Below are 18,345 nucleotides of genomic sequence, written 5' to 3'. Positions count from 1 at the left end.
GTGCTATGGAAAGCTGGTTGTCTCCTTTTGATTATCTCCAAATTTGAGCTGGATCGTACGGTGAGAAAGTCTTCATTTGAGGCTGAACTTCAGACGGTTTGACGCTAAGCTAAAAAAGTGGATTTCTTCCATTTTGCCATCAAATTCCCTAAGTTTCCTGAAAAGAGCCTCGAAACTACTAATACGTGGAAATCATAATAAAAGTTCCTAAAAGAAAGTAAAACCTTGAAAAAAGCATTTGAAATCAATGGTGAAAAGTGGTCAAAATAAGGTGTTATCACAGGTTTGATCCGAGAAATCCATGGTGAGGGCAGACACGTTCATACTCTTCAAAACGCTCCCAAGCTTCATAGAAAGGTTCAGTCGGTCCTTGCTGAAAGCTTGAGATCTTGGTTCTCAGAAAGTTCTACCTTGACTTAGTATAGAAGTGGTTCAGGAAAGCAGTTTTACATTCTTCCCAATTAGTGATCGATCCTGCAGGCAAAAATTTCAACCAATGGTGAGCTTTATCTGCTAATGAAAAAAAGAACAACTTACACTTTAAATAGTCTACTAGAACTTGGTTTGTCCTCATCATGCTGCAGATTTCTTCAAAGAGCTCGATATGGTCCATTGGATGTTCAGAAGGAACTCCATGGAATTGGTTTTGTTTCACCAAAGAGTTGATTTGAGGCGTGAATTCAAACTCATTCTGGTTCGGGAATGGTACTTGAATTGCAGATCGATTCTGAAAATTCTGAATTGCAGATCGATGGTTCCTGGCTTGTCTTCGGTGTTGATTTGCTTGCGGAACAGGGCGGTTAATGCGCCCATTCGGCTGCATCTCCTGGTTGTTACCATCGGCTGCATTGATAGGTGCATCAAGGTCTTCGCGTTCTTCTCTCTCTCAGTTTTGAGGATTTCTTGGAGGAATTTCATTCTCTTCTCCATCTTGTCGAACATGATCACCTGCTCTGTGATCGTTTTCTTCATTTTCACCATGTTCAGACCCATCTTGGTCCATGTTTAAAGTTCGGTTAATAGGATCTCCAGGCTGGTCGTCGTCGGCCATTCCTTGCGTTCATCTAAGTCTTCGAAGTTCTCTTTCGTGTCTGTCTATCTCATCTAGAATTGGAATATTTTCTACAGGCCTGCGCCTGTTATTCATGCAATTCAGAGAAAAACAAAAGAAGGAAAAGATAATTCAGAAATTTTAAGAGAGAACTAGAGATCAGATGTCTAGAACAGAAATTAAAACAAGAAAAATAACAAAGGCAGCGAAACAAATCCCTTATGTGTCTACTGCGTGAGGGAACAAGTTTTACCCTTAATAAAAATAAATAAAAGCCAAAAGTGCACAACTAAATCAGTCAGTGGAAATGTTTGTTAGCAGAAGCTTTTGTGCTAGGTGTTGATGTGTTTACTGCGTGAAGGAACAAGTTTTACCCTTAATAAAAACAAATGAAAGCCGCAAGTGTACATCTAATCAACTGTAGTACTTAGGGATCGAATCCACAGAGATTTGTGTGCCTGGTGTTCTTCTATGGTTTCTAACTTTATGTCTAGACTAGATTGGTTTTAGAGGTTGGTTGTTTGTCATGGATTAAACTAAAACTAAAGAAAGCAAATAAATCTATCCTAAAGAGCAAGTAGAAAATCGAATAAAAGGCAAATGAAGCGAGTAGAATATCGAAATAAAGCAAATAAAATACAGATCTAAATGAGCAAGTAAAAATTGATTGGTTTGTAAACTATTGCTAAAAACGCTGAGCTTTTGGGAACTCTACAGGGATCAAAATCGGTTTCAACACTAGGGATTATAGATTGGGATTGACGGATATCGAAATATACGGTTCTAGAGCTAGAGTACGGCGGTATGACTACGTCAGTGTCATGATCATAACCAACTGTTTCTCGCAACCCTGACCAGTAGGTTTCCACTCTGGCCCTGGAAGGGAGAGAACGCAAGAGCTACACAGGACTCGTCAGTACTCACGATTTCGCTGCAGGTAGGTTTCTACTCCTACAGAAAAATTGCCTGTTTCATTATAGGTCGGATACTTTTGCAACACTAACTATCTAGATCAGATACAAAGTGATCAATCAAGCATACATGCAATAAGGACGAGAATAAACAGAGAATAATGTTGAAATCCCAGATCTATAAACCTAGATGTCTTAATCGATTATGAGAGCTCCTTTTGGGAACCCTAAGCCCAACTCGGGATCTACTCAGACATGGCTGAGGTCGACATCATCATTGGTTTTAATAAAAGCAATAAAAAACAGTAAAGAAAATAGATGAAAGAAAGCTTCTCTATTGATGAACTCAGAGTTGAACAATATTCTCTAAAAATCGCATAAAACGGCTGAAGAAAAAGGATTTTTGTAAAAGTATGAAGGTGATGTCTAAAAACGACCTAAATGACAAGTATTTATAGTCTTCAATACTTTTGGGCTTCAGGAATATGGGCTTTTAATCGGAGTTGGCCAGCCGCGGTCGGGAGTAATGTGGCAGGAAATAGAGGCTTGGCCGCGGTTGTGCAGCTCGTGACCATGGTGGATGGGTCAGCGGCCGCGGTCCCGTGACTTGCTGGCCGTCTTTGAGTGTCTCCGGGGCAAATGAAATATCTTGAGATCCAACCGTTGGAATGTCTCCAAACCAAGTGCATTTGAAAGCTGGTTGATTCTTCTATAAGTTGTCCAATTTTGAGGATGCTCAGACGGTGAGAAGGTCTTCGTCTCTCCATGAGAGTTCTGACGGTCTGCATTTATCCAAAAGAGTCTTTTTTTTTCTAATTTTGTGCCTCTTTATCCCAAATTACCTGAAAAGTCTTTTCAAATCCGAAAACATAGAAATCCTTTGAAAACGTTTGAAAATGGAGTAAAAATACCTGTTGTCGATGCTCCTAGGTTCTAACTGGCCATGCGATCTCCCGTTGACAAGCGGTTATGGACTGCCATCAAGATGCAGAAAGCAAATTTTGGTGTCCAGTGTGAGAACCAAATTCCCTTATGTCATACGATTCGAGTTGATGTTGTCCGAATATGATTATAGGTATCCTTCTTGGAGAAAACAGGTTTGTAGACATCTCATTTTCTTCGCAATACCACCATATCAGCTCATCCAGTTGGATGACTATGTCTATGCTTCACTAAGACATCTTCAATCGAGTTAAAAATAGCCACACAGTGTCTCCTTTGCCGCCTTCTTTGCCAGGCATCTGCCACCGATGCATTTTTCTCAATTCCCAAATCAATGATGCCTCTCAGTCTAGTTAAGTAAGCGGCCCCATGTTCGACTGATTATGATACTAAAAGGAGGCAGTGACTCTATTGTACACCTCAACTTTGCATAATTTTTTTTGCCACATCTTTGTATTTTAACAATTTTTTCCAAATCCAATAGCCGACAGTAGTGTTCTCTCGTATAGACCAGAATGACTCTTGCTTTATCAAGTATGTCTTCACCCATTTAACCCAATATGATGATCATGGACTCGACTCTTACCGACCTAGCTTGTTGGAATAAGATTGAAAGAAGTTTGAAGTGCAAGTTTCTAGATTCTTCTTTATGTTTTCCTAAAAGAGTTAGGATTAGAAAAAGGAAATTAGGAGTTATCTAATTCCATTAGGTTTAGGAGTTGCTAAACTTTTATATAAGGAGATACCAGAGTTGTGGTATAACTTATGAGTTTGAGACTTTAGGTTTTGAGAGAGTTTCCTAAAGAAATAAAAGAAGAGCTTTACAAGCAAGTTAAAGCAGATCTCAAGCAAGTTAAAGCAGATATTCAAATGTTCGATCCAGGCTACATAATCGACCACGAAGATCATACACTACGAAGCCATGGGAGACATCTTCCCAAGCACCCGACCGAAGGAACTAAGCACGTCATCCATTCAATGCCCAATGCTTAAATACACCAACTATACCGTATGGGCTATAAGAATGAGGGTTTTGCTCAAGGTACACAAGGTCTGGGATATAGTGAGACAGAGGCAGACGAATCCGAGGAAAACGACGTAGCCACTGCACTTATCTTCCAGTCGATACCTGAAACCCTAATTCTCCAATTTGGTGAGTTAAAAACGGCAAAGAAGGTGTGGGATTCAATCCAAAAACGACACATAGGAGCCGAAAGAGTTCGAGAGGCAAGACTACAAACGTTAATGGCAGAATTCGATCGGTTGAAGATGAAGGACACCGAGATAATAGACGACTTCAGCAGCAAGTTATCTGAGATATGTTCTAAATATGCAGCCTTAAAAGCCTCGATGAGTCCAAAGTTGTAAAGAAATTCCTTAAAATCCTTCCTCGCAAACGCTACATACATATAGTTGCCTCTATAGAGCAAGTATTGGACCTTAACACCACCACATTCGAAGATATCATAGGGAGATTGAAAGCCTATGAAGAACATATCTCCGAAGAAGAAGCAGAGGTACAAGAAGAGCAATGCAAACTAATGTATGCAAACACAGAATCTCAAACAGTTCGTGATTCCAATAGTGACTACAGAGGTAGAGGTACAGGTCGAGGAGGACGATACTACAGCAGAGGACGAGGTCGAGGAAGATCGAATGAAACAAGAGACTTATCAAACGTAGTTTGCTATCGGTGCGATCAAAAGGGGCATTATGCATCTAGTTGCCCTGATAGATTGCTCAAGCTTCAAGAAACACAAGAAACCGAAGGTAATGACACCGAAGAGGCTGAGAAACTGATGATGCATGAAGTAGTCTACCTCAACGAAAGAAGCGTCAAGCCGAGCGAGTTCGAAACAAACACAGGAGATACAAACATTTGGTACTTAGACAGCAGAGCTAGCAACCACATGACGAAGAATCGGAATTTCTTCTCCAAAATTGATGAAGAAGTTACAGGAAAAGTGAGGTTCGGAGACAACTCCCACATAGATATAAAGGGGAAGGGTTCAATCTTGTTTATAACTAAGGATGGTGAAAGAAAGGTACTAGCCGATGTCTACTTTATACCATACTTAAGGAGCAACATCATAAGTCTGGGGCAAGCCACAAAGGCAGGTTGCGACGTGAGGATGAGAAGGGATTATCTTACACTACATGATAAAGATGGAAGATTACTTGTACAAGCCAACAGATCAAAAAATCGTCTATACAAAGTGCGCATGGAGGTTGAGGATATGCAGTGCTTGCAAGTAATGGGACTAAATGATTCAGAAAAGTGGCACGCAAGGTTAGGCAACATTGGCTTAGAATCATTGAAAACAATGATCAAGAAGAAGTTGGTCACAGGTATTCCCAATATTTCTATCGAAAAAGAGACATGTGCTTCGTGTATGCTTGGAAAGCAAACTAGGAAAGTGTTGCCTCAAGCTTCATCGTACAGAGCATCACATGTACTTGAGATGAGTGACATGGGAAGATTGACATATTATCTTGGCATTGAGGTCTTGCAACACGAGGGCGGCATTACTCTAAGACAAGAGAGATATGCAGAGAAAATACTTGCAGAGACAGGAATGGAAGCATGTAATGCAGTCCATATTCTAATGGATTCGGGTCTAAAGCTTTCAAAGGCAAAAGAAGAAAGAAGTATTGACGAAAAGGTGTACAGGAGGAACATTGGTTGCCTTCGCTACTTATTGCACACCAGACCGGATCTCTCCTACAGTGTTGGTGTCTTAAGCTGCTATATGCAGGAACCAAAGGCTTCTCTTGGAGCAGCATTGAAGCAAATCTTGAGGTACCTGCGTGGAACTACTAGCTACGGTCTTATGTTCAAACAGGTGAACAAAGCAGAAGCAGGGTTTGTAAGATATCATAACAGTAGTCACAATGTCGACATAGATGATGGTAAAAGTACATCTGGCCATATCTTCTACCTGAATCAATGTCTGATAACATGGTGCACACAGAAACAAGAAACGATAGCACTATCATCGTGTGAGGCAGAATTTATGGCTGGGACTGAAGCTGCAAAACAGACAATCTGTTTACAAGAACTTCTTAGTGAAGTAAAAGGGAATTCTTGTACAAAAATGACCATCAAGATAGACAACAAGTCTGCGATCTCCCTTTCCAAGCTACATTTTACTTTGTAAGGCGAGAGAGAAATGATAGGGTTCATGGGAAGCCTCAACGGCCAACACATCGGATTGCTCAACACTCGAAAAAATAATTGGAAATCGCATCAGTTCACTTTGTTAGTGGGAGCATCCACACCTTCAGCCTTTTCTGCAACTATGGTTCGCATACCACCAACGTTGATAGCCATGGACCTGCACGTTATTCTCTGTTTTACACATATATGCTTTGTTTTTAGCTCAATTTTTTCTTTCTTCGTTTCCTTTTTCCTTTTGCTCATTTGAGCTCTTGTACATAGCACATTTTTGTTTGAGGTAATATATTTAACCTTCCAACAAAAAAAAGTACGTAATATAAATAAATAAAAATTGTAAAGTTTTTTTTTTTAGTTGAGGAGATGTTTATTGTCGTTACTTCACAAATAAAGGTATTATAAAAACTTGTAAATAATATTTTTTGCTGAGTAATAAATTTTGACATTAAAAAGAGATATTAATAAATAAACAAGTTAGAAATTTGGAGCCGACATCACAAATGAGTCGTTGAATACTCAAATTGGGGTGTCGACTTAAAGCTTTAGTCAACCAACAAAGCATAAAAAGAAGAGCATCAGGGGCCTTAGCGGACACTTTCTCATTTTTTTTTTTTTTGACACTTTCTCATTTAGTCATTTGTCTTTTGAAAGTCGATTGATGTATCTGGTTTTCTTACCTTTTTTTCTTTTTCTTTTGCATAATTTTTTAATTTATACGATGTCTCTCGTGCATGTTTCCATGCTAGTCTCATAATTCATAAACACCATGCTTCGAAGCTGACTCGGTCTCGATCTATTGGATTGAAAGAGGCCACTAGCACTAGGTCAATAATTCAAAAGATTTTGAAGATTTTGGGCATTTTGCAAATATGCGTTTTATATCTCTTTTATATTTTATTTTTATTTTATAAGGAAAAGGTAAAACATTTATAGCTTGAACATTTGACATAAAACTTAGAAACTTTGAAGTATTGGAATCTGAGTAGGATAGCTAGGAAATTGATGTGTCAGATGGGTCCATGCTTGTTTTTATAACGTTTGTTAGAAGAGGACATCATATTTCATGTGAAAGGATTTTTTTCTCTTTGTTATTTTTTCAATGACACATTATAAGATAACTTAATCATTTTTAAAAGTTAACAATTATATTATTAATCATCCCAAACAGAAAATTTGGTATAGTTTGCAAAGATGATTTGGATAAAAGAAAACCGGATGATGATGTTTTACAGAGCTTCACGACAGTGCTAGAGATGGATCATGGATCACCGGCACCGTTTTCTTTTTACATCTGTCGATACATGTTAACAAATGTCTCTTTTATCTTATTTGTATCTCTTTGTTAGTTAGTGTAGGAACTGTAAAAATAGCACTACGGATAAAATACAAGGTAAAATAAACGATATTACGGTAAGAGTGGAAGCGAGACGATAAATTTTTTCTGTAACTTTTTAAATTACCCGTTAGGCTACAAGAATCTGTGATTCAAGAACCGCAGGATACAATTACTGATATCCAGTTTCGCAAGCACTCAAAATTTGGAGCTAATGAACTACTGATCTACAATACTCTCGATAAGAACTTATTTAAAAAATATTGCTTGAGTCTTTGAGTTATGAAGTCTGTGTTCAAAAGTGTAGAAGACGTCAAACTCAGGTGTGTTTTTATAGAGTTTTTTGGATAGCGTTGATTTTGAAATCAAGGAAATTTCCTTACACATAAATCCATAAAAGTGGGTAATGTGATGTCTCCAAGGAACCGATTCTAAAGGAATCGTGAAACAAAGGAGACCGAGTCTCATGCACGGCTTAATTTTTTTTCTTTGTTTAAATCAACCTGACGACAAACTAAAGTTCTGTCATAAATTCTGATAACACTATATATGTACCTATTTTCATTAATGATTTCTTATGCTATTTTAAAAGTTTTAACTAGTTTTAAGTCTTTTTATTATGATTTTCTTATATTTATCGTTTTAAGAATCTTTTCAGGATATTTAGAGAAAATATTTGCAAAATAGAAAAAACTCATATTTTCAGCTTAGAGTCAAACCATCAGAAATTCAGTCTCAGATGAAAACCTTCTCACCGTCTGATCAAGCTCGAATTTGGAGACATTCAAAAGGATCCAGCTGAATTTCTGTAGCACTTTACTTGAGGACAATCCAACTGTTAAGTAAAAAGATACATGAAGATCAAGATGTCCCGTCAACCAGTCTGACATTCAGCTGAACCGCGGCAAACAGCCTTCTGGCCGCGCCTCACACCTCTAACCCGCAGTGGACTATCATTCCACCAGTCCCAGAGGACTCTCACCCGCGATGAACCTTATGTCAGCCCCAAGGCCCAACATCAAGCCTATTTCGCAAACTCTCTCCAGATAAGCCTTAAGGATGACCTAAAAGACTTAAAGACCTATAACTACATATTTTAGCAGCCCTATTTCAGGTGTGTGCTTTTGTAATGAGTTTTTGAGCCACCAAACTTTTGCGTTTAGGTTAGGGAGATAGAGATTCTTCTCTTGAACCCTAGTTTTATCTATCTATTTCAGTTTATGCATCTATCTATTATGTTTTTCTTTTCTTGCATCATGTTAGAGTACTATAGTAGTTGGATTTAAAACATCAATTGAAGGGACCGATATGTTCGATTAGGATTGTTATTTTTCTTAGCCATATTATAATTTATAGTTAATGCATGAAGTTAGAGTCATGAACTAATCTCTGAACCTAGGATAAATTAGAGCCACGAGAATGATGTATCAGATTGTCGTACATAACTTCAGAAGAACATATTCATTGTAGGAGATGAAAGCTACCTACATAGAAGATGTGAGTAAGAATGAATTCAGTTCGGTTAATGCATGATCTCACTCGCGGCAAGAAACGAAAGCTATCGGTTGAGTTTGAGTGATTAGTTAGTTAGGGTGACAAGAGTTGGCTTATCAAATTTGTGTCTAATCTAGTTCCATACAGATATTTAGAAATTAATAAGGACATACTACCTGTAGGCTAATTAGGAGATACTTAAATATCCATTAGGACGTTCAGGAGGAGTCTGAGTCAAAACGATATGAGCTCTAGAAACCTAGCATGAATCGAGCATCCCTTAGATATCCTTTCCAACTCAACTTCTCTTTTATTTTTAAGACCATATCCATATAGGTCTAGGAGTTTTCTTTACTTTTTTTTTCTTTTCTTTTTTAACACCAAAAACCTATAAACACCCCTTGAGTTCATTAACCTGTTTACTAATCCCAGTTTGAAGTTTTTGCAGATTAGATAACCTCTCTATGGATCGATACCCTAAGTACTACACCACACAACTGTGCACTTGTAGGAATCTAGAGTTTATAAATTTAAAACTTCACAATATAGAGGCATACTTGAACAGACCAAGAGCCGAAAATATTTCGGAAATAGATCTGTAATAAGCAGTAAAAGGTTGCATAGAGGCGATAAGAATGTAACCAGAGAACACACAAGTAGGAACACAAGGGAATGTAGAGGAAGGCGATGGAGAAATTAGAGCGCCAAAACTGGAAAGACTGATAAGGAAGCCAGGAGAAGGAGATCTCTGAGGAAACATACTGGTTGAGGTGTAGAAGCGGTGGATCTGGAAGGTCGGGAGGGTCATGAAGTTTGAAAGGGTTGAGAGAAGAGGTCACAGTGAGCAGATTTGGAAGCGCGGAAACCAACAGCACCTTTGAAGGGGACAATGAGATAGCTGGATCTGGAGAGAATCTTGATGAAACGCGAACAGAAAAAGGAGCAACCATCAGAAAGGAAGAGGAAGGAGAAAAGAGGGAGAAATTATCACCGGCAAGCGTGAGGCTAACCGGCAACGGCGGTTAGGACAATTTTTATGTATAAAAAATGGCAAAAATAATAATAATAAAAGAATACGAGATACTATACAACTAAATTAAGCCAACAAAACTGTCTGAGAAGAAAATCATCCCCAAATCTCCTCCATTGAGAGCGTTCTACTTCACCAAACCATCAACATGTTGGATTAAGCTTGAAGAAAGCTTAAGCAGCAAGTTTGCTAAATAGATTAGAAATACTTATATTTATGAGTTATCTAAATATACTTAAGAGTTATCAAAGAAAAGGAAATTTGTTTTTTAATTGGTTTAGGATTTAGGAAATAATTCACTATATATATGAAGAAGTCAATGTGTGGCAATTTCATGAGATTAGAGAGAGTTTGAGAAGCTTTCAGTTTTGAGTTATTTTCCAAAGGCAATAAAGGTTTTGAAGCATTCTTAATCTCAAGTATTGTTACTTTATTTGGTATCAGAGCTTAAGGTTATGCAAATAGATTAACTACGAAGATCATTCGATACAATGATATGGGCGATCTAGTTCCAATCACAAAGCTGAAGGAAAGTAGTCCTTCGACTATACAATGTCTGATGCTCAATGCAAATAATTACACAGTTTGGGCAATTCAGATGAAGGTAGCCCTAAATGTACACAAAGTTTGGGAAGCCATCGATCCAGGAACAACAGAAGGAGAAAAAGATGATAAAGCACGAGCACTTTTGTTCCAATCCATACCAGATGCATTAACCCTATAAATTGGAAACCTCAACACCTCAAAAGCTGTATGGGACGCGATAAAAACCAGGAATATAGGGGCCGATAGAGTAAAAGAAAAGAGACTTCAAACCCTAATTGCTGAGTTCAACAGAATCAAGATGAAAGAGTCAGACACCACTGATGACTTCGTTAGCAAGCTTTCTGAATTATCAACGAAATCATCAGCTCTGGGAGAAACTATCGAAGAATCGAAATTGGTAAAGAAGTTCCTTCATAGAATACCGAGAGGAATATACAATCATATCATCGCTGCACTCGAACAAGTCTTCGACCGCAAAATAACAAGCTTCAGATATATTGTGGGAAGACTAAAAGCATATGAGGAAAGAATTCATGAAGAAGAAGATCAACATAGTGATCAAGGGAAACTCATGTATGCAAACACAGACTCACAATATTCTTATGGAACAGGTAGAGGGAGAGGACGACGTGGACGATTCTATGGACGAGGAAAAGGCTGTGGATACTACGGCAACGATGGTAACCAACATAACGGAGGATATAGACAAGAGAGAGACAAGTCTAAACTCATATGCTTCCGGTGTGAAAAAGTAGGTCATTATGCATCCGTTTTTCCAGATAGACTTCTTAAGCTTCAAGAAGCACATGAGAATGAGGAAGATGAAAGTAAAGACGCAGAGAAATTGATGATTGATAACACCGTATTTGCACTCATTTTCACCATTGATTTCAAATGATTTTTCAAAGATTTTAATTAGTTTTAGGAAATTTTATTATAGTTTTTCTATGTTTGTAGTTTCAATACTCTTTTTAGGAAATTTAGAAAAAAACATGGCAAAATGGAACAAATCCACATTTTCAGCTCAGAGTCAGACCGTCAGAAGTCCAGCCTCAAACTAAGACCTTCTCACCATCTTATCCAGCTCAAATTTGGAGAAATCCAAGAGGAGACAACAACCTTTCCATAGCACTTTACATCAGGACAATCCAACGGTGAAATCAAAAGATATGTGAAGAGCAAGTTGACTATATTCACCAGTCTCAGAAGACTGTCACCCGCGGCAAAAGTTTATTCCACATGCCCCGGAGGACTCTCACCCGCGGTGGACCTATGTCGAGCCACAAGCCCCAACACCAAAGCCCATTTCGTCATTTCTCTTCAGAGAAGCCCTAATTAAGACCTGGAAAACCTTAGGACCTATAAATACATTTCTTAGCAGCCCTAATAAGGTGTGTGCTCCTGTAATGAGTTTTTTAGCCACCAAACTTTGTTTTCTTAGGGTTAGGTGATGGAGATGGGGATTCTTCCTCTGAACCATTGTTCTTTCTCCTTTTTATCTATTAAGCTTTTCCATTCCATTTTTATGCATCTTTCATGTCTTTCATCATTTCCTGGATCATGTTAGATTAGTCCCAGATAGTCAAGTTTCTAAAGAGTATCGATGAGATACATGTTCGATTAGGATTTTCTAGGTTTCTAAGCCATATTCTAGATCTCATATCTTTTATGTTGTTTATACTGCATGAGGTAAGATTCATGACCTAATCTCTGAGCCTATGGTCGATCAGAGCCACAAGAGTGCTATAACAGATCATCCGTAACTAGCTTTAGAAGAACATAGTCGCTACAGGAGTCGAAATCTATATGTAGAGAAGATGTGAGCAAACGAATTCAGTTGTGATTGCATGATCTTATTTACCACATGAGAGCAAGATTTAATTGTCGTATTAAGTGATTAGTTGGTTAAGGTGACAAGAGTTGGTTAGCCATACGTATGCCTATTCTAGTTCAATGAAGATACTGGAAATGGATAAGGATAAATCGCACGGAGACTAATTGGAAATGTCTAGACATCGATTAGAGTAAACTGGAGAAGTCTGTGTCGTCTCCTATGAGTTTAGATCCCTGGTTTGAATCGAACATCCCTTAGGTTTTCTTTACCAACTCATTTGCATAAAATTTAGTTTACTGTAAATATTAGGTTAGAATTAGTTTTAGTTCCCGTAAACCAAAAACCCCCCAAAAACCCCCATGAGTTTATGACTTCGCTTACTTATCCTAGTTTGAAGTTTTTGCAGATTAGACATCTTTCTTGTGGATCGACACCCTTATTCTTGCAACGTACATCTGTGCATTTTCAAACATTAGGTTTTTATAAATTTAAAACTCCGGACCAATGACCTGCATAGACCTGCGACCCTGAGGCCCATCAAAGTTTTTGGCGCCGCTTCCAGGGATGGTTTAGCCGCTGGAGGTTTAGCTAAAAGGCTTAGCCGCAGAGGGTTATATATGTCGAGCTTCTGCAAAATTTCATAGGAAGTAATCCGAACTATAAAAACCCTATTTTCTTTTCTGCTTATTCTCACTTCTGTTTGCCCTAGTTTCAGATTTCTTGAGACATGGATCATCTAAGAAGAAACCCTAATCCCGAGCGAAGGTTTTCCAACCTGTGTATGCTTCCTACGCATGTGAATCACCATTCAGGCGTGATTCCAACCACCTGGCTCGCGAACTTTAACCTACCGAGATGAACCCTATTTGCCACCTATGTTTTTACTCCTGATTTTACCACTTTTATGGATCATTTTCAGTATCTTATTCACATGTTTTTACTCAGTTTTAAAAGTTTTATAAGTGTTTTCCATGTTTTGGAGTTTTAAAAGGCTTTTCAGGAAACTTGGGACTTTGGAGTGCATTTTGGAGCAAAAATACATTTTTGGATAAATTCAGGCCGTCAAAAATTTGGCAACATATAAAGACCTTTTCACCGTCTGATCATCCCCAAATTTGGAGACATTATAGAGGAGACAACTAGCTTTCCAACACATTAGAAATCAAAGCAATCCAACGGTTAGATCTCCAGATATCATCAATTCACTTAAAGCCGATCAACACAAGCCCAATCAGGCGCAAGTGTTTTCACCCGCGGCCAACCTTCTTCCCACCGCGGCTCAAGAGGTTTCACCCCCGGTGGACCTATGTCCGAACCTCAGAAGCCCAACTAAGGCCCAAGACACTTCCTGCACCGAATTTACAAGCCCTAGACGCCCAAAACTTGGAGAAACACTATAAATCTCATTTTTAGGTCTTTTGTATGAGAGCCTCTTTCTTCTCTTTGAGAGAGAACTCATTTGTAGTTTTAAGTTTTATTTTTATGCATTTGTAGAAGCTCTCCATCGCCACTCTGTCTTCAATAAGAGAAGTTTTTCTGCAACTTTGTTTCTTTTACTTTTCTTCTTCTTAGTTCTGAACTGATGATGATGTCTACCTCAGCCATGTCTGAGTAGTCACCTAGTTGGGTGAAAGGGTAATCCAAAGGGACCCCATGTTCGAATAACACCTAGGTTTTTAGGAAAAGGATTTCGATTTTTAACATGATTCTCCCATTCATCCAAATCTCAAAGCGGTAATTCTGGATTGATCACCCATAATTCGATCCTAGGTTGAATCCGAGCCACAAGAGTGTTGTATCTGGGTTGCCTGAACTGGATCTTATGGACATCACCGTCATATAAGACGAAAGCTACCTATGGGGGATACGTAAGGTGAGATGTATTCCGATCTACAACGCATGATCTTGTTCTGGCATGAGAGCGAGAGTTAATTGCCATGAACAAGTGATTAGATGATTAGGGTGACGAGAGTTGGCTAATCTTACATGTGTCTATCCTAGTTTCAGAGTCATAGAAAATCCTTGCCTAAATTCCTTGTGTTTTAGAACATGAACCCTAAAGATGAAACTTGAACCCAGCGCTGTTTTTCATTTAGTTTTCAACCGATTTTTATTTCCAGCTTTTTAATTCTTTGCATAATTAGATTTAGTGACAAACCAAACACCCTTTTTATTAGATTAGGTTTACGATTTTTTTAAGCATCAGTTAGGAGTCCTTAACACACAGATCTCTGTGGATTCTATTCCTAAGTACTACTGCGTTTGCTGTGCACTTGAAGCTTGTCTAGGGTAAAACTTGTGTTGCCCACTGCACTCACATCAAGTTTTTGGTGTCGGTACCGGGGATCTGTCGCTGTTGACTTGACTTGACTTCTTAATCTAATTTCAATCCTAAACCTCAATATTTTCGAGTTCTGCTGGAGATTTTCTAACTCCTCTTTTTATCTTTGCTTTCTTTGCTCACAGGTGCATGAAAACTAGGATAAATCCTGACGACATCATATTGCCCTTAGACGAGATTGACAAACACGAAAGAGCACTTAGGAAACTCAGACGAAGAACGCTCAAGATGGCCAATCCTAATGCCCATCGGGAAGATCTTTTAAACCGTGATCAGGAGGATCACATTGGAGATGATGACCGTGATTCAGTTCATGGTGATGACATAGATGCTGCCCATGAAGAAGATGGACAGCCACAACTCGATGAAGAGGGAAACCGAGTCCCTCTAAATCCTGCTCAAGCCGCTGATAATCAAAGGAGACAAGACCAGACCGATGCTGAAGGAAGAATGAATGATGAAAACATTGTTCCACCAGTTGTTAGAGAAGCCAATCGACCAATACAACTTGCCAATCCTGCGAGAAGACAGCCTCGGAATAGACTCATTGCCGATTTCGATGCACCACCAACCCTTCCAAAATCGATCAGCTATTTAAATTCCTGTTCCAAGAGAAAATCATGAGATAAAACTTCAGATTGTCTATTTGGTGAAGCAGAACCAATTCCATGGATTCTCTACTGAGCATCCAATGGACCACATTGATCTTTTTGAAGAAATCTCTGGAATGGTGAGAACAACTCCAGAAACTGTGGACTATGTGAAGTGTAAGCTTTTTCCTTTCTCTCTAAGTGATAAGCTTTTAGATGGTTAAATCTATGCCATCTGGTTCTATTACTTCATGGGAAGAATGTAAGTCAGCTTTCCTGAACCACTTCTACACCAAGTCAAGATCGATCCAGCTGATAAACAAGATACAAAGTTTCCAACAAGGCCCAATAGAATCATTCTATGAAGCTTGGGAGTGATTCAAAGAGTATGAGAGAGACTACCCTCATCATGGTTTCTCTGGAGAAAACCTGCTAAACACCTTCTACAGAGGACTACAGCAGAAGTATCAACTTCCTCTTGACACTGCCAGTAATGGAGATTTCAGTTCGAAAACCATACCACAAGGGAGAGCACTCATCAAAAATCTAGCTGTAGCCAACAGCAACAACAACCCTGAGTATGAAAGATCAAAGAAGGCTGTCACTAGTCATGAATCAAGGGAGATTGCTGAGCTAAAAAGCATGGTAAGTCAACTTCTTAAGACTCAAAATAAGAACATACATGCTTGTGATACTGCTGCAGGAAATGAAGAAGATGGAAGATATGAAGAAGATGGCATGTACCAAGAAAAAGAAATCAATTTTATGGGAGCTCAGGTATACCATAACCGATTTAGTCCAGCTTTCAACAACAACTTCAGGAACTCGTGTGCCAACTTCAACAATTTCTCATAAAGAAATCAAGGAGCCGAGAAGCAGCCATATCCGCAGAAGCAAAGGAGTTTCCAAAACAAGTTTCAAAATGGGAACTATGGAGGAGGTAAATTCCAACAAAGACCACCTTTCAATCTTCAACAAGCACAGACCAGCTCATTAGAAGCAACCCTTTCCCAGTAAAGCAACCAGGTAAACTCGCTTGAACAAACTATGATGCAGACTACTCAAGGCAATGAGAAGTCAATCAGGGAAATGGGGGTGAAGATCGATTGTATTTACAATGACTTGAATGGGAAGTTCGAATCTCTTGCGACCCATGTCAAGAAGTTAGAACATCAGATAGGTCAGAATGCAGATTCAATGAAGAGACAGCCAGAAGTCTTACCAGGAAGAGTGGAAGATAATCCAAAGAAGTTATGCAATGCTATGACAGCAGTTTTGGAAGAAGAACCTGTCGCAGACTCTAAGGAAAAAATCGACACCTGAACCTCTCATGAAGGACTCTGCAAATGTGCATGAGAGAAGCCAAGTCATTCTGGTTAAGGTACCCAAACGCTTGCCTGACCAACGACTCAAAAAGTCTAAGGATTCAGGGCATTTTTCCTTCACTTGTTCAATCTTTGAATTGAATTTTCAGATTGTTTATGTGATTGGTGCTAATGTGAATGTCATGTCAAAATATGTTTCTGAGAAACTTAGTATAGGTGTCCCATCTCTAGTAAGGATAATCTTTGGTGATTCATCTCAAAGGATGACAGAAGGAATGATCTAAGACTTGACACTGATCATTGGAAACAAAATAATCCCAGCCGATTTTCAAGTTTTGGAGATGGAAAAAGATAAAGATAGACCTTTGATATTTGATCGCTCATTCTTAGCTACTGTATGTGCTGTTACTGACCATGCAAATCGCTGTTTAGTTTTCTTAAATGTAGACAGGAAAAAGTTCTATAAGACCACACCAGACCCATCTCCAAATCGAAAAGACAAGAACAAGGAGAAGGTGTTGGATGACAAACAGGAACTAAAAGCACTTGCATCCAAGCAATTTGAGAAAATCAAGATAGTGTTGCCACTAGATATCAGCAAGGAGAAAGAGAAAAATCTTGAAGGATTTGTTGAGAAGACAAAACATGTCATAAAGGATGCAAAAATCTTTAAGAAAGGAAAAGAGATTGTGATTCAAGATGAAGGACATCCAAAGTTCAGGCTAAGAAGGATCCCAAGGACTCTTAATTCAAGGGATCCTGTCTCTTCTTCTCAATCCTAATCCTGCAAAGAGTTTAGCTAAAAGACTTTAAACAAAAGCGCTTAATGGGAGGCAACCCATTTGGTATGATTTTCTTTTCTTTTTATTTCTTTTCTATTTGATCTTTTCTTTTATTTTTATGCATTTCAGGCTTTCATAAAACCTTGAAAAACCAAAAACATTCAAAAAAACCAGAAAATACAAAAAGATAGAAGGAGGAAAAAGGAAAACGGGAGAAACCGAGAATTCTCGGTGTACAGTTCACCGCGGTCACGATCGATCCAGCCGCGGCCAAGCCCTTCTCAGCCGTGGTCCACATACCTCACTCGCAGCCAAGCCCATCTCTACCGCCGCCACGCGCGTCTCACGGCCGGCCCTTGTTTGGTTCCCAGGTCATGGATCTCTCTCAAGTTCGACTGATTCGAACCAAGACGAGTTCTCATGCAAAAAAGCCCCATTCGCAAGAGACATATGATGCACTGAACGAGACACAACTGAGTGATGATGAACCTCTATCCACTTTCATTGCCACGCAAAGAAGAATTTTTTCAGGAGAGATTGAGCAAGCCTCCACTCCGCTATCTTTCCCTCGAAAAGTCAAGTCTTCCTCTAGGCCGAAAGTGAAGTTTGTTGGTAAAGCCATTGACCCAGACATCAACTACTTGGCGCAGCTTGAGAAGCTGAAGATCAAGCCAACTCCAGCAATTGACTACTCAACTCTTGAGATGCATGGAATCTGAGAAGATGTGATATGGTATCTTGATAGGTTTGGAATGAGATCATTCATGGAGCAGAAGTTTCAGACCTATGAGAACCACACCAAAGAGTTCCTTGCATCAGCAACTTTGAGCTACAAGAAGAGAGCTACTCCTAGAGCTCTAGATGGCACACTCTCCTTCTCTATTGGAGGTCATCTCTACTCTCTTACCATCTTAGAGATGTGTGATGCTTTGAGGTTGCCTTATTGTGATGAGATTGCATTGAAGAAGGATCCAGATGAGGATCTTTGGAA

At 39.0% G+C, this 18,345-nt stretch overlaps 2 non-coding genes across 2 annotated transcripts; one reads left to right on the top strand and one right to left on the bottom strand.

Moving 5' to 3' along the window:
• The first annotated feature begins 296 nt into the window (after positions 1 to 296).
• LOC112084868 lies at positions 297 to 403 on the top strand. The gene has a single exon (XR_002898525.1). It is a non-coding gene; the product is annotated as a small nucleolar RNA R71 (small nucleolar RNA).
• A 15,154-nt stretch (positions 404 to 15,557) lies between these two features.
• Positions 15,558 to 15,663, bottom strand: LOC112084879. The gene has a single exon (XR_002898536.1). It is a non-coding gene; the product is annotated as a small nucleolar RNA R71 (small nucleolar RNA).
• Between the last annotated feature and the right edge of the window lie 2,682 nt (positions 15,664 to 18,345).

The sequence above is a fragment of the Eutrema salsugineum genome, unplaced genomic scaffold (assembly GCF_000478725.1).
Source record: "Eutrema salsugineum unplaced genomic scaffold, Eutsalg1_0 scaffold_4, whole genome shotgun sequence".
Classification (NCBI taxonomy): domain Eukaryota; kingdom Viridiplantae; phylum Streptophyta; class Magnoliopsida; order Brassicales; family Brassicaceae; genus Eutrema; species Eutrema salsugineum.
Note: the sequence above shows the minus strand (reverse complement) of the source record. Positions and strands in the feature narration are given on the sequence as shown.